Consider the following 14,827-nt stretch of genomic DNA (forward strand, 5'->3'; position numbering starts at 1 on the left):
GTTGGAAAAAACCTCACCAATTTTGGCCAAATGGTTTGAGAGATATGGCCTTTTGAAGTTCAAGAATTTTTGAAAATGAATTGATCATAACTTGCCAACCATGCATGGGAATTGAGTGTTCTTGGACTTTTTGGAAATGGGAGAACAAGATCTTCAACTTTCATGTTGGGCAAAAATTCATTTGAAGCTTGTACCATGATGTAAGTTTGAGGATCAAGACTTTCCATTTTTGGCAGGTTTCAATTACAGGTCAACTTTCTATTTTTGGAAATTTCTTGTCTGGCTTCAAATTCTTCCATGATGATGTTTGAGATGTTATATGAGGCCTATTTGGACATGAATAAGCTCTCTCAAACCAAATCCAATCATCCAAACCATAAAATCAAGCCCAGTTGACCAAGTTTGACTTTTTTAGGGTTTCTGATTGACTGTGCACTGACTGATGACTTCTGAACATCCAATCCTTGACCAAAACACTTCAAATGGATCCCCAAGTCATGTGAACATGTTGGACCAACCCTAAGGCCTTGGCTCAATGAAAATTGTGCTTGCTTGCTTAATTGACTGATCTCCTGACCAGTTTGACCTAATTCTTCTGATGACTTGCACTTGGGGCAAAGGGGACAATGCAATGTTATGCAGTGGACCATGTTATGTTATGACCTAAAATGAGAATGTATGTACAATGATAGGTGCAAATTTGAGGTGCTACAGCTGCCCCTATTCAATCAGCTGGGAACCCGAATGGATGAGAGCAACGGCTGTCAGACTTTCAGGGTAAACAGGGATTGAATACCAAGAACCGTAGAAATTTGCACTCTGCCGGATATGATACAAGGAGAACCACGTCATTTACCGATGACGCCTGCAATTGACAACTTCAGAAAGGCGAAACCATTTACCGATGGTTAGAAGCTGGTAACTTGATATTTACCGATATCAACTTCAGCAAGACCATTTACCGATGGCTGCTGGGAAACAACTCTGATGTAAAAGGAAGCAAGACCATTTGCCGATGGTGGCTTCAAAGAAACTTGACATTTACCGATATCAACTTCAACTCAACCATTTACCGATGGCTACTGCAACTGGGGATCCGATATTTACCAATATCGAAGAAAACGGGGCCATTTACCGATGGTTGATAAAACTGGGCATTCAATATTTACCGATATCGAAGCATACGGGGCCATTTACCGATGGCATCTCCACTTGGGGAGGAACAAAATCTTTGTGGTGTGATCAGACAAGACGTTTACCGACGACTTCTGGGGATCTTGATTTTATCAACAAGGAAACAAAGCATGACCAGACATTTACCGGTGACTGGGATGAGACTCGATGTTTACCGACATCGAAAGATGATGTTTACCGACATCCAAAAACGACCAGACATTTACCGATGACCGGGGAACACTTCAATAAAGGAAAACAAATATTTGCAACTGGAAACCAGTTAGGACGTTTACCGATGACTCTACTGGGGATCTCTAGCTGGGGATTATCAGACATTTACCGATGACTGCAGAAAAGACTCGATGTTTACCGACATCGAAAGATGATGTTTACCGACATCAAAAAATGACCAGACATTTACCGATGACTGGGGAGAATATCCGATGTTTACAGACACCGAAACAATGGTGTTTACCGACACCAAAAATGATGACCAGACATTTACTGATGATTGGGGAGAATACCCGATGTTTACAGACACCGAAACAATGGTGTTTACCGACACCAAACAAAGAAACACACGCGAGTGCTAGTATGACACTTACCGGTATCACAAGAATGACTTTTTAGATATGTCAAGGCAAGGTTGACCACTTGCTGGGGGTCTCACTGGGGAGAAACAAACTTTCTGTCACCAACGGGTGAGGTAATAAACCTCTGTGGGGATATCGATCCTGAATGTTGTCAAGAGCAACTGTAGCAGACTTGCTGTGCTGATGTTGAATGAAATGATCCGCCTCTGCCGGGGATACGGTCTGGTGAGGTTAACACATGAATGCATATGTTTGAATTTTTCTATGGCGTAATGTTCCATATTGAATGGGAATGCTACGCAGTTTGAGGATGCAATGATCACTAAAAATGCAATAATGCAAAAATGATGAAAAACTCCGGCCGGGGAGCCAAAACTGATTGGGTACTCCAACTCTGCGGGGAGACTCTGCAGGGAGAGCGACGACTTCTCACTCATGTTGGAGAATAACACTGCTGCTGGGGAAAGGTAAACTCCGCTGGGGATATCCTTCAGTCCACAGATAGGATAAATGCTGGAGATAAATTTCAATGAACCTGCCTCACTCGGGGAGGAAAACGGCAAATACAGGCCTGCTGGGGATAGGCAATCCTTAGACCTGTTGGGGAATAGAAGGCACTATCCACAGACGTCTCCGCAGGGGAACATAGCTCTGATAGCTTCCAAACTTGCTTGGGGAAAATATCTGCTGAGGACATGTCCTCACAGATGCCAAACTGAAAAACAGCACAACAAAACGCCCCCAGGGGATACATGGACAAGATACGCTCAAGTGTCCTCAACATTCAAAATGATTTTCAAATGTTTTGTCATCCTGCAAGCCATTGTTTAGCCTTCATGTTTTTATATGCAATGCTTATCAAAAATTCGGACATTTTTGCAAACAAAACAGTAAAAATAAAAACAAAAGAGCCATTTATCTGAATAACGACTTTTATTGATTGAAAATGTGCCTGAAAAGGCAAATACATTGGGAGGCAATTCCTAGAAAGAGGTAATTGCGCACAAAAGGAAAAATCTATCCTAATGGCAACGTGAACACGGCATCCACTATTTCCCAATTCTGTTATAACTCACAGATCATCAGTTTTCCTCCCAACTCCTTGCTTTCTGAGAAGAATGACTGGACGGATCACATCTTTCGAGATGGCAGACGACAAAGCTTGATGAAGTACAGACAACTCAGACTGTAGTCTTCGCTTTAATCCTTCTTTTGGCTGGATCGCCCTTTCGGGTTTTCAATCCACCGGGATACCCATTTTTTCCTAAGCCGCCCTTGCGGGTTTTCGACTTACCGGGTGTACAAATTCTTTTCATTTTATCCCTAATTTTTGCCCGAACCTTTTCTTTCTGTTTTTTGGTTCGCCGGGATGCCCATTTTTTGCCTGGACTCTTTTTTTCTTTTTGTCCAGCGGGTCAATTTATGCGAAGTATTTTTTGACTACATCTGAGTTAACAGGGGACGGAAAATCTTCACCATCCATAGTTGTAAGCATCAAGGCTCCACCGGAGAAGACCTTCTTCACAACATACGGACCTTCATAATTAGGAGTCCACTTGCCCCTGTTATCTGCACCGGGAGGGAGGATCCTCTTCAAAACTAGATCACCGATCTGATAGCTTCGAGGACGCACTTTCTGATCAAAGGCTCGCTTCATCCTTCGCTGATACAACTGTCCATGGCATACAGCTGCTAGCCGTCTCTCCTTGATAAGGCTCAACTCGTTAAACCTTGTTCGAATCACTCGGCTTCGTCCAGCTTGACATCCAATAAAACTCTCAGAGAAGGAATCTCCACTTCAACAGGTAGGACAACTTCCATACCATACACAAGGGAGTAAGGGGTTGCCCCGGTCGACGTACGTACTGAGGTACGGTACCCATGCAAAGCGAAAGGCAGCATCTCATGCCAATCCTTGTACGTAACGACCATCTTCTGCACAATCTTCTTGATATTCTTGTTTGCCGCTTCTACAGCACCATTCATCTTCGGTCTGTAAGGAGAAGAATTGTGATGTTCAATCTTGAAATCTTTACACAGCTCCTTCATCATCTTGTTATTGAGATTCGAACCATTGTCAGTGATGATTCTCTCAGGAACTCCATAACGACATATGATTTCTTTCTTGATGAACCGGGTAACCACTTGTTTGGTAACGTTAGCATAGGAAGCTGCTTCCACCCACTTGGTGAAATAGTCAATCGCTACCAAATGAAGCGATGTCCATTCGAAGCAGTAGGCTCAATCTTCCCAATCATATCAATGCCCCACATGGCAAACGGCCAAGGCGAATTCATGACATTCAGAGGGCTTGGTGGTACATGCACCTTATCAGCATAGATTTGACACTTATGGCACTTCCGAGCATACTTGAAACAATCGGATTCCATAGTCATCCAGTAATAACCCGCTCTCAACAATTTCTTAGACATTGCATGTCCGCCGGCATGAGTACCGAAGGAACCTTCATGAACTTCCTGCATTAACATGTCCGCCTCGGGTCTGTCCACGCATCTGAGCAAGACCATGTCAAAGTTTCTCTTATACAGCACATCATCCTGATTCAAATAGAAGCTTCCAGCTAGCCTTCTCAGGGTTTTCTTGTCATTCTTCGACACACCTTCAGGATACTCCTGAGTCTTGAGGAAGTTCTTGATGTCATAATACCACGGCTTCTCATCACCCACAACAGACTCGGCTGCAAACACATACGCAGGCCTCTCAAGTCGATTCACCGCAACATGTGGCACATGATTCCACCAATGAACTTTGATCATTGACGACAAAGTAGCCAAGGCATCAGCCATTTGATTCTCATCCCGGGGGACATGATACAACTTCACCTTCTTGAAGAACGTCAGTTTCTTCTGGTGTAATCTCTATACGGAATCAAATGCGGCTGATTCGTATTCCAATCTCCATTGACTTGATTGACCACTAGAGCGGAATCTCCAAATATATCAAGCGTTTTGATCCTCAGATCAATGGCTTCTTCTATCCCCATGATACAAGCCTCATACTCAGCTTCGTTGTTGGTGACGTCAAACGTCAATCTGGCAGAAAAAGGTATATGAGCACCTTTAGGATTGATCAATACTGCACCCACACCGTTACCGTTCATATTCACAGCCCCATCAAACATCAGTGTCCATTTGTCATCCGGATCCGGTCCTTCCTCGACAAGAGGCTCTTCGCAATCTTTCATCTTAAAATACATGATGTCTTCATCAGGGAATTCAAACATCATAGGCTGATAATCTTCAATCGGTTGCTCGGCGAGGTAGTCTGACAGAATACTACCTTTGATGGCCTTTTGTGACGTGTACTGAATATCATATTCTGTTAGAATCATCTGCCAACGAGCAACGCGTCCGGTGAGAGCCGGTTTCTCAAAGATGTACTTCACTGGATCCATCTTAGAAATCAATAAGGTAGTATGGTTCAACATATACTGCCTCAGTCGGCGAGCAGCCCAGGCCAAAGCACAACAAGTTTTCTCGAGCAGTGAATATCTTGTTTCACAGTCGGTAAACTTTTTGCTAAGGTAGTATATGGCATGCTCTTTTCGACCAGACTCGTCATGCTGTCCCAATACACACCCCATCGAGTTCTCAGTCACTGACAGGTACATTATCAGAGGTCTCCCTGGAACTGGAGGTATAAGGATTGGAGGTTTCTGTAAATATCTCGTTAATCTTGTCAAAAGCTTTCTGACAATCATCATTCCACCTGATGCTTGATTCTTTCTTAGCAATTTGAAAATTGGTTCACACGTGGCAGTTAGGTGAGATATGAACCTTGCAATGTAGTTCAACCTCCCTAAAAACCCACGGACCTGCTTTTCCGTTTTTGGTTCAGGCATCTCTTGAATAGCTTTGACTTTCGCTGGATCAACCTCAATCCCTTTCTCACTGACAATGAAGCCTAAAAGCTTCCCTGATCTCACCCCAAACGTACACTTGTTCGGATTCAACCTCAGCTTGAACTTTCTCAACCGGTCAAACAGCTTCTGCAAATTAACCAGGTGCTCCTCTTCTGTCTGCGACTTCGCAATCATATCATCTACGTACACTTCAATTTCTTTGTGCATCATGTCATGAAAAAGAGTCGTCATTGCCCTCTGATAGGTAGCACCAACATTTTTTAGCCCAAATGGCATCACCTTATAGCAGAACGTGCCCCAAGGTGTAATGAATGTCGTCTTTTCCATGTCCTCTGGCGCCATCTTGATCTGATTATATCCAGAGAAACCATCCATGAAAGAGAATACCGAGGATTGAGCCGTATTATCAACCAATACATCAATGTGAGGTAATGGGAAATCATCTTTCGGACTCGCTCTATTCAAATCCCGGTAATCGACACACATTCTGACTTTGCCATCCTTCTTCGGCACAGGAACGATGTTGGCCACCCATGGGGGATAACTTGTAACAGCCAAAAAACCCGCATCCCACTGCTTCTGAACCTCTTCCTTGATCTTAGTTGCCATGTCAGGACTCGTTCTACGAAGCTTCTGCTTGACCGAAGGACATCCTTCTCTAAGAGGTAATCGATGCACCACAATGTCTGTATCCAACCCAGGCATATCTTGATATGACCAGGCGAATATCTCCACATATTCTCTCAGCATCTCAATCAGCCTCCTCTTGACAGAGTCCTCTAAAGCAGCCCCAATCTTGATTTCTCTTTTGGCGTCCTCAGTACCCAAATTAACAACCTCCAACTCCTCCTGATGAGGTTGGATGACCCTTTCCTCCTGCTTCAGCAATCTGACCAATTCTGCAGGGAGTTCACAGTCTTCCTCACTCTCCTCTTCAGCTTGGTAGATGGGATTGTCGAAATCATACTGAGCCATAACAGAACTGTTCATAGTGAATGCCATAAGATCGCTTCTGCATGTTTAATGCTTTGTTTTAGAAAAAGAGTTCAATAAAGTCACAAAAAACAAAAATTGCCATTTTTATTGTTTTTTTTTTGAAAAAAATGAAAACAAAAAATAGAAAGACAGGGATCACAAAGTTTGATTGCAAAAAATGTCCTCCATTAATGATAATCATTAAAACATGATGAGGCCCTACAATGAACCACTACGCCTTGGGCAGAACGTAGGATTTTCATGCAAAATGACAAAACAACAGAAAATTACTCTGTCAGAAGAGTAACTTGAACCACTTCTTCAGCCGTCCAGTTGTTGATAGACCCCCCTGGTGCACACGGGCGAACCCAGTTGTCCAAATCACAATCACTATCACAGTCTTCACTACCGGTTGCAGAGACGTCGCCATGATTCATCAGCCCAGCGCTGGTAAAGGTACTCGGACCCGCTTGACCATTCTGCTCTGCTTGGAGAGGCTCATAACCAACGCCAAATTTGTCTTCTTTAACAGGCAAGTCCACCATCTTGCCCCAGCCTTCAGCTTTGCCAGAATCAACAACCTCCTTAGCCTGCTTGTAAGAAGTAATTGAAGCACCTGGCTTCCTCTGCTCAGCGTACGCCACTTTCTCAAGAGCCACAGTCTCAAACGCCTGGCATAAGGTTTCGTGGATCTCGCCATCCACCTCAACATATTTGAACGAGGATAGATGACTCACCAGAATCTCTTCTTCACCGCACACGGTCACAATCTGACCGTTCCAGACATACTTGAGCTTTTGATGGAGAGTCGACGAGACTGCCCCTGCTGCATGAATCCATGGACGCCCCAATAAACAACTATAGGCGGGCTGGATGTCCATAACATAGAAGATGATATCGAATACCTCAGGACCTATCTTCACAGGCAAGGTAACTTCCCCACACACAGAACATTTGGATTCGTCGAAAGCACGAACGATCAGGTCACTGGGAGTAAGCACAAACCCCTCCACATCAATCTTCTTCAGAATCTGCCTAGGCAGCACATTCAGCGACGACCCGGTGTCTACCAATACGTGAGACAACACTGCCCCCTTGCACTCCATGGTGATGTGCAAGGCTTTGTTATGGTTTCGCCCTTCAGGCGTTAAGTCCAGGTTGGTGAATCCTACACCATGCCTGGTGCTCACATTGGCCATCACACCCTCCAGTTGATTGACAGAAATCTCCTGAGGCACGTAAGCCAAATTCAACATCTTCAGCAAGGCATTACGGTGTGCCTCAGAGCACAACAACAGTGAAAGTATAGAAATCTTGGACGGAGTTTGATTCAACTGATCTACAATCTTGTAGTCACTCTTCTTGATTATTTTCATAAACTCCTCCACGTCCTTCTCAAATGACCCCTTGGGCGCTTCCTTCTGGACAGGCTCTTCCTCAACCACAGCTTGCTTACCCTTTTCTTTGGCGAGAGCCTCAGCATTATTGTCCCTCAAAGGCTGCGGTGCGAACAGACGACCGCTTCTGGTAAAACCTCCTGGACCCCCTACATTATCCACAGCCGGACCAACAGTTGCAGGAACTCTATTCGGTAAACCAATTGTCACTGGAGTTTGATTCACTGGTCTCGTCTGACTTTCAGCCCTTCTGTTACTGCGGTAAGCATTATCATACTTCCACGGCACGGCTTTACTATTCTCAACAGCCCTTCTTCCAGACGCAACGATAGTAGTTGGAGCACTGATGGTTACAGGCACGGAAATGGTAACTGGGGTACCATTTGTTGCAGGTGCACTAACGACCCTTTGTCCACGTTCTTCAGACGGTTTAAAGTAAATGGTGATAGTTGACACTGTTCCACGATCTTTTACAGTCCTACTGAATTGCAAACAACCCTCATCCATCATACCCTGGATACCGGCCCTTAACTGGTCGCAACCATTCTCTGATTCTGCACAGCCCAAACAATCCTCATCACAGCCCGAGTAGACACCCCCATTCAGCAGACGGCCCTTCACAACTAGCAGAGAAGTCTGAACATCCTCAACATTAACAACCAGATCTTCAGCTTCCTTTCCCTCAATATTGTTCACTCTATGCCCACCATGCTGAGGCATAGGGTTGTTTACGACGTTAGGCACTGGAGCGAAGTTGATCGCCTTGGCATCGATCAAATCTTGGACCTTGTGCTGGAGAGCCCGACACTTCTCAGTATGATGCCCTGGTGCCCCAGAGTGAAAGTCACAACGGACGTTGGCGTCGTACCCAGGAGGCAATACTGTAGGCGGAGCCATTGTACGCAACTCAACCATCCCCAACCTGAGTAGTTTGGGCAGCAGCTCGGCGTACGACATGGGTAGCGAATCAAAACGTCGATCAGGCATCCTTTGTCTGGGCTGATACGGACGTTGCTGTTGTTGTTGTTGCGGTTGTTGAACTCTTTGTTGTTGTTGTTGACGAGGTTGAGGTGCCGGAATGGTTACTGCAGCAGCTTGACGGTATTCACTTCTGTTCTGATCTCTGCGGTGTTGAACAACATTAGTTTCACCCTCTCTTCGACGAGGTGCCCCAGCAAACAGCTTCTTAGAAGAAGAGGAACCAGCATCTTGGATCTTCCCAGTTTTAATCAAGCTCTCAGTCCTCTCTCCACAAATGACAACATCAGAAAAACTACCGAATGGGCAGCTCCCCATCCGGTCCATAAACACACCTTGAAGAGTACCGATAAACATATCTGTCAACTCCCTCTCCAGCATAGGGGGTTGAACTCTAGCAGCCAGTTCACGCCATCTCTGGGCGTACTCCTTGAAGCTCTCTCCGGATTTCTGACATAGACTCTGCAGCTGAGTCCGGCTAGGCGCCATGTCAATGTTATGTTTATATTGCCTCAAGAAGGCCTCACCCAGATCCCTCCAGCATCGGATCGAATCTCTCTTTAATTCCATGTACCAGTCCAAAGAAGCCCCAGATAGACTATCTTGAAAAAAGTACATCCACATCTTTTCATCATCGGTATACGCAGAGATTTTTCGATAATAAGCCTGCACATGGGTGCGAGGGCAAGAAGTACCGCTGTATTTATCGAAGGACGGTGCTTTGAACTTGTGAGGGATTCTCAAACCTTCCACCAACCCCATATTGGTAACATCAAAACCGAGAGAATTCTGACATTCCATAGCACGGATCTTCTCAGCGAGGGCCTCAACTTTGCGGTCTCTCTCGTCAACCCTTCCCAGAACGTCTTCGTCTTCACTAAGCAGAGTGAACATATCCTCTTGTCTGTCAACAATCGGAGCAGGATTACGGGCCGGGGCACGGACTGCTCTGGCATTAGCGGCATCTGGAGCAATAGGTTGACCGTTGATTCGAATACCCCCCAACTCATCACCTACAGCATAGTTGTTGATGGGTACAGCAGCAGCAACATTGTTATCATTGACCGGGCCTCCCTCTGGCGGAGCATGGTTGACCGGTGGAATTGCAGCCTCTTGTCCCCGAACCAGGGCTCGAAGTTCTTCTTGACCTTGTGCAACCCCTTGCATCATATTCATAAACTGGGCCATGTTAGCCTTCATCTCAGCCAACTCTGCTTGAACTTGATCCATACCTCTCTGTTGATTCAGTCTTGTTGAGTAGCGGTGCGGACGTTGATCAGCTATCCTGCCTAAAACAGGAACCAGAGTGAGAAGTCACGACCAAGAACACCTGTTATGCAAAATGATATGAGTATGGTGCTAATGATGCGTATGATGCACATGATATGTTCATTTCTCAGGCATTCAAAGAGCCTGAGTCATCCTCAAAAGATGGCAACCTGCAGCAAGAACAACACAGAAGCACAGAAACAACATACACAAGAGTGATGAGTACAAGGTGAAACCCAACAACCTCATCTATATGAGTAACAGGATCATACAACAAAGTCGACAAAAAATCCAAGCAATCGGAGTACAACAATGAATCCCATCCAACAAGCCTGGAGGTGATTCTCAACATACATATCAAAGATACAAGCTAAGACAAACGGCCTCCCGGAATGAGAGTCTTCAAGTACTGACACTGGTCTATCAACAGGTCACATTCTGAACATTCTGGCAAAAGAGTGATCTTCTCCTTCAGTTGTCGTCTAAGCTCTACCACTTCTCCTCCAAGGTGGTTCTCTGATGCCTGTCTCAAGTCTACTTCCTTCTTCAACTGGATGTCTTTATCTCTGAGTTGCTTCTCCAAGTCTCTGATCTTCTTCTGATAGCTGGCCTCAACCCTCTGCAGCCTCAAGCACTCCCGGTGTTCTGCATCTAACATGCTCTCCACCTCCTCGTAGGATCTCTTCTTGCTTCTCAGTCTGCTAGCATCTTCTTCTCGCACTCCTCTGAGTTGATGAGCCAAGTTCAACCTATCAGCTTTGGCTTTGTACAGCTCTATCTGGGTATCTTGCTCCTTCCCTCTCAAACGGCGATTCTCCATCAGGGCTTGCTTGTAGTGTTCCGCAGGCACACTCTCAGCAAGGATCAAAGGTGGTTGCTCCTACAACGGCTCCATCCTATCGTAGGGTAACAACAAAGTTTCTACTCTCTCCTTGACCCAATCAGTGTAATCAGGCATAGCAACGACAAACTTCTTCCCTAAGACAGATCCATCCTTCACACCAATAGACTTCCAAGCTCTCCCTATCTGCTCCAATCTAGCCGGGTCACTCTGCTTCTCAAAATACACACTTTCAGCTAACTCAGCCTCAAGTGGTCTTCCCTTCATCACAAACCCCAACTGGCGAAGAGAAAGAACCGGGTTGTAATTGATGCAACCCCTAGTCCCTACGAGTGGCACATTACGGAATCCTCCACAACTCATAATGACGTTACGCACATCCATCCGGTAAGATTGCCACCTGATATCATAGGAGGTAAGAGACATAACCCTCTGAGTCCACTTATGCGTGCTCTGAGCATCCACAAAAGGTCCACTGACTGGTAGGAGAGACAAGAACCATCTGAGCAAAAGCGGGAGACAACACCTGATAGCCCCACCCTTACCATGCCTACTGTGAATAGCATAGTAAGTGTCAGCTAACAGAGTAGGAACTGGATTTCCTCCAATGAAAATACTGACTGCAGCATAGTCAACAAAATTGGGCATACTCGGAAACAGGACGATCCCATAGATCATGACGGCCAACTGAGCATGAAAGGCTTCCCAACTTCCCTTCTCTGCTTCTTCTCTAGCTACCCTCAACAGAAACTTCAAAGGCAATCCTACAACATCCCCACTGGACTTCCAACTATCACTGACTTCCTTGATACCCAAATGGAGAGCTCTGGCAACAACTCTGAAATCAACCTCCTTGGGCACATCCAAGAAAGGAACCTGATACCGGACCGGGACACTCAGCAGAATGGAGTACTCCTCAAGAGTAGGCGCCAACTGATAATCTTGAAAGGTGAAACAATGAAGCTCTGGGTCGTAGAACTGTAGAAGAGTCTGCAACGGCACCGGATCGACTACCATCTTCAACAGTGTCAGAATATCTCCATACTAGTCAACAAACCCCTTCTGGTTACCACTGGTCATAAGGTTGCTCAACTCAATCAGAGACGTCAAAGGTTCACGGTGAAAGCTGTAGGAACAAGTCTTCCGCTTCAACTCTGGGACTGTTGCCATCTCTATCAGTGAACAAGCTCTGGAATGTACCTGAGAAATGATATGCATGCAGGGATTAGTTTTTTTTTCTTTCCTTTTCTTTTTTTTCTTTTTTTTTTTGCGTATTTTTTTTGAAAATAAACATGTTATGATGCAAATGATGCAGACAAGACTGGTTGGCTGTGTCTCTCAGAACACAGGATCAAAGCTTCGGCTTGAACTCGGAACCACAAATTCATCTGAAACCCAAAGTCATCTGAGACCCCAAAATTCTGAACCAATAGTCACCAACAGGATCACAAGTCACCAACAAGTCACCAACAAGTCACCAACTGTACCTGTAATAATGATCATTCCCTCCCCACTCACGGGTGTCATCTAGGCCAGGGTAAGGTCGAGAGAAATGCAACATAAATAACCTTTCGCAGAACATCATCATATACACACCCGAAGTATGTAACGATAATATCCCACCAGGGTCTGAACTGCTCGTGATATCAATGTTCCGCTAAGTGGCGCAATACCACCCGCTTCCCATGAATCACTCTATTCCTAAATATCCTAGATTTCACTCATGGCCTGGGTATTGGGCCTTTTACCTCATGTAACTCCCACCCCAACAGAGAGAAACAGACAACCAGCCAGGTGAACAGATGAATAAATGCAAACATTAATGCAAACAATAAATGCAAACGATAAATGCACATATATACAAATGAATGCAATAAATAACAGCCAATAGCAACCAAACCCTATCCTAGAGAGCGCTAGGAGAGACTCGCTCAGGGAAGACGGACCAGCACAGGTCAACTTCTCTATACTCCCCAGCAGAGTCGCCAGCTGTCGCATCACGCGAAAAACCGGCGGGAAAACAAGAACAACAGAGCCGCCACCGTGCGTTATTTATCCCAAAAGAGGGAAAGGAAACGCTCAGAGTAAACCTGGAAAAAAGCATGGTCTCGCGACCAAAGAGAATGGGTTTGGGAGTCGGTTATGCGAAGGGAAGGTATTAGCACCCCTACGAATCCGTCGTACTCGACGGGATCCACGCACAATAGAAAGGAAAATGGTTGCTAAAAACACGCTGCTCACACACACACACACTGGCTGAAAGAGACACAAGAAAACAGACAAGACTGAAACTGACTCGGCAGGATATCGTATCCTGGGCCTACTTAGTCTATCAGGCATAGACATCAGAGTCGAAGTAGTTCGGACTGGGGAAACGACACATGCTCGCTAGGATATCGCATCCTATGCATACGTATCTTCTTGGACGAAGAAGAATCAGAGCATTCGTAGCTCGGCTGACACGCACACAAACAAACACTGGCAAAGGCAAACGTGGAGCCTGAATGCCAATCACTGGACTTACATCAGCATCCGAACCAAAACACACACAAAGAGGCAAACGTGGAGCCTGAACGCCAATCACTGGACTTACATCAGCATCCGAACCAACAAACCCACACTGGAACCCGAATGCCACTCGATGGACTTACATCAGCTTCCAAGCACACAACAAGGCAAAACAAAGACACAGGCGCCCGGAGAGATCTGCTCATCTCCTGCCTACGTACCTCATCTGGTATGAGGATCAGGGCGACGTAGTTCCCCTACGGAGGGATACAGGACTAGCCTAACCAGATAACAGAGGGAGACACAACACTAGGGAGACTACGACTCGAGCCTAGATGTTGTCATGCAAATCATCCCTAAGTTAAGGTTTCTAGCTAACTTGCACAGGAAGCAAGCCTATCCTAAACATGACTTGCACAGGAAGCAAGCCACACCTAACCTAACTTGCACAGGAAGCAAGCTAAAGCAAACCTAACTTGCACAGGCAGCAAGTCAAACAAACACAAGCACAGGTAGCACACACTATATGCAAGCAATGGGCTCAATCAAGGTTAGGTTTTAGTCGAGGGGTCATATCAACCTCAACAAACAAACCACTGGAACTGGGCAGTGTTAGCTCTTAACCTTGCCATTGAGGGGCTAAGGTGAAGCAGATGAAAGGTGAGTGAAGATAAGACTTCACAGCTCTTATCCCTGGCCTGGGAGAGCTTAAGACAAGAATGTGTGGGTTCAGAAAGTGGGAACCCTTCTACACATTTAAAACTGACTCAACTGTACAATTGTACAAGATCTTGGGTTTGTATCTGCAATGCATCAACACAGTGGTGTGAGCAAAGCAGATGACACACAGAATAGCAGGGGATAGGTTGCATATCCCTTGGGTTCTGCCAATTGCCTCTTCACTTAGGAGGTCTTTGACTCTATACAAGGACAAATTAAACATCCACAAACATTGCCTCTTAAGGAGGACTTCAGACAATTACCTGGCCAAGTAACAGGCCAGGTCTTCCAGACTACATGAAGATGAGAAATATACCTCAATGCAAATTGCTTATACAAGCAAAGCAAAGCAAAAGTTCACAAGGAACTGAGCAACTAAAAGCACCTGAAATAGTCAAGCAGACATTAGTATACAACTTCAAACAAAGCAAATAGAAACAGACATCAACAGTTAATCAGAAGCAAATGGATGTGCAAAACAAACAAG

The sequence above is a fragment of the Lathyrus oleraceus genome, chromosome 2 (assembly GCF_024323335.1).
Source record: "Lathyrus oleraceus cultivar Zhongwan6 chromosome 2, CAAS_Psat_ZW6_1.0, whole genome shotgun sequence".
Lineage (NCBI taxonomy): Eukaryota > Viridiplantae > Streptophyta > Magnoliopsida > Fabales > Fabaceae > Lathyrus > Lathyrus oleraceus.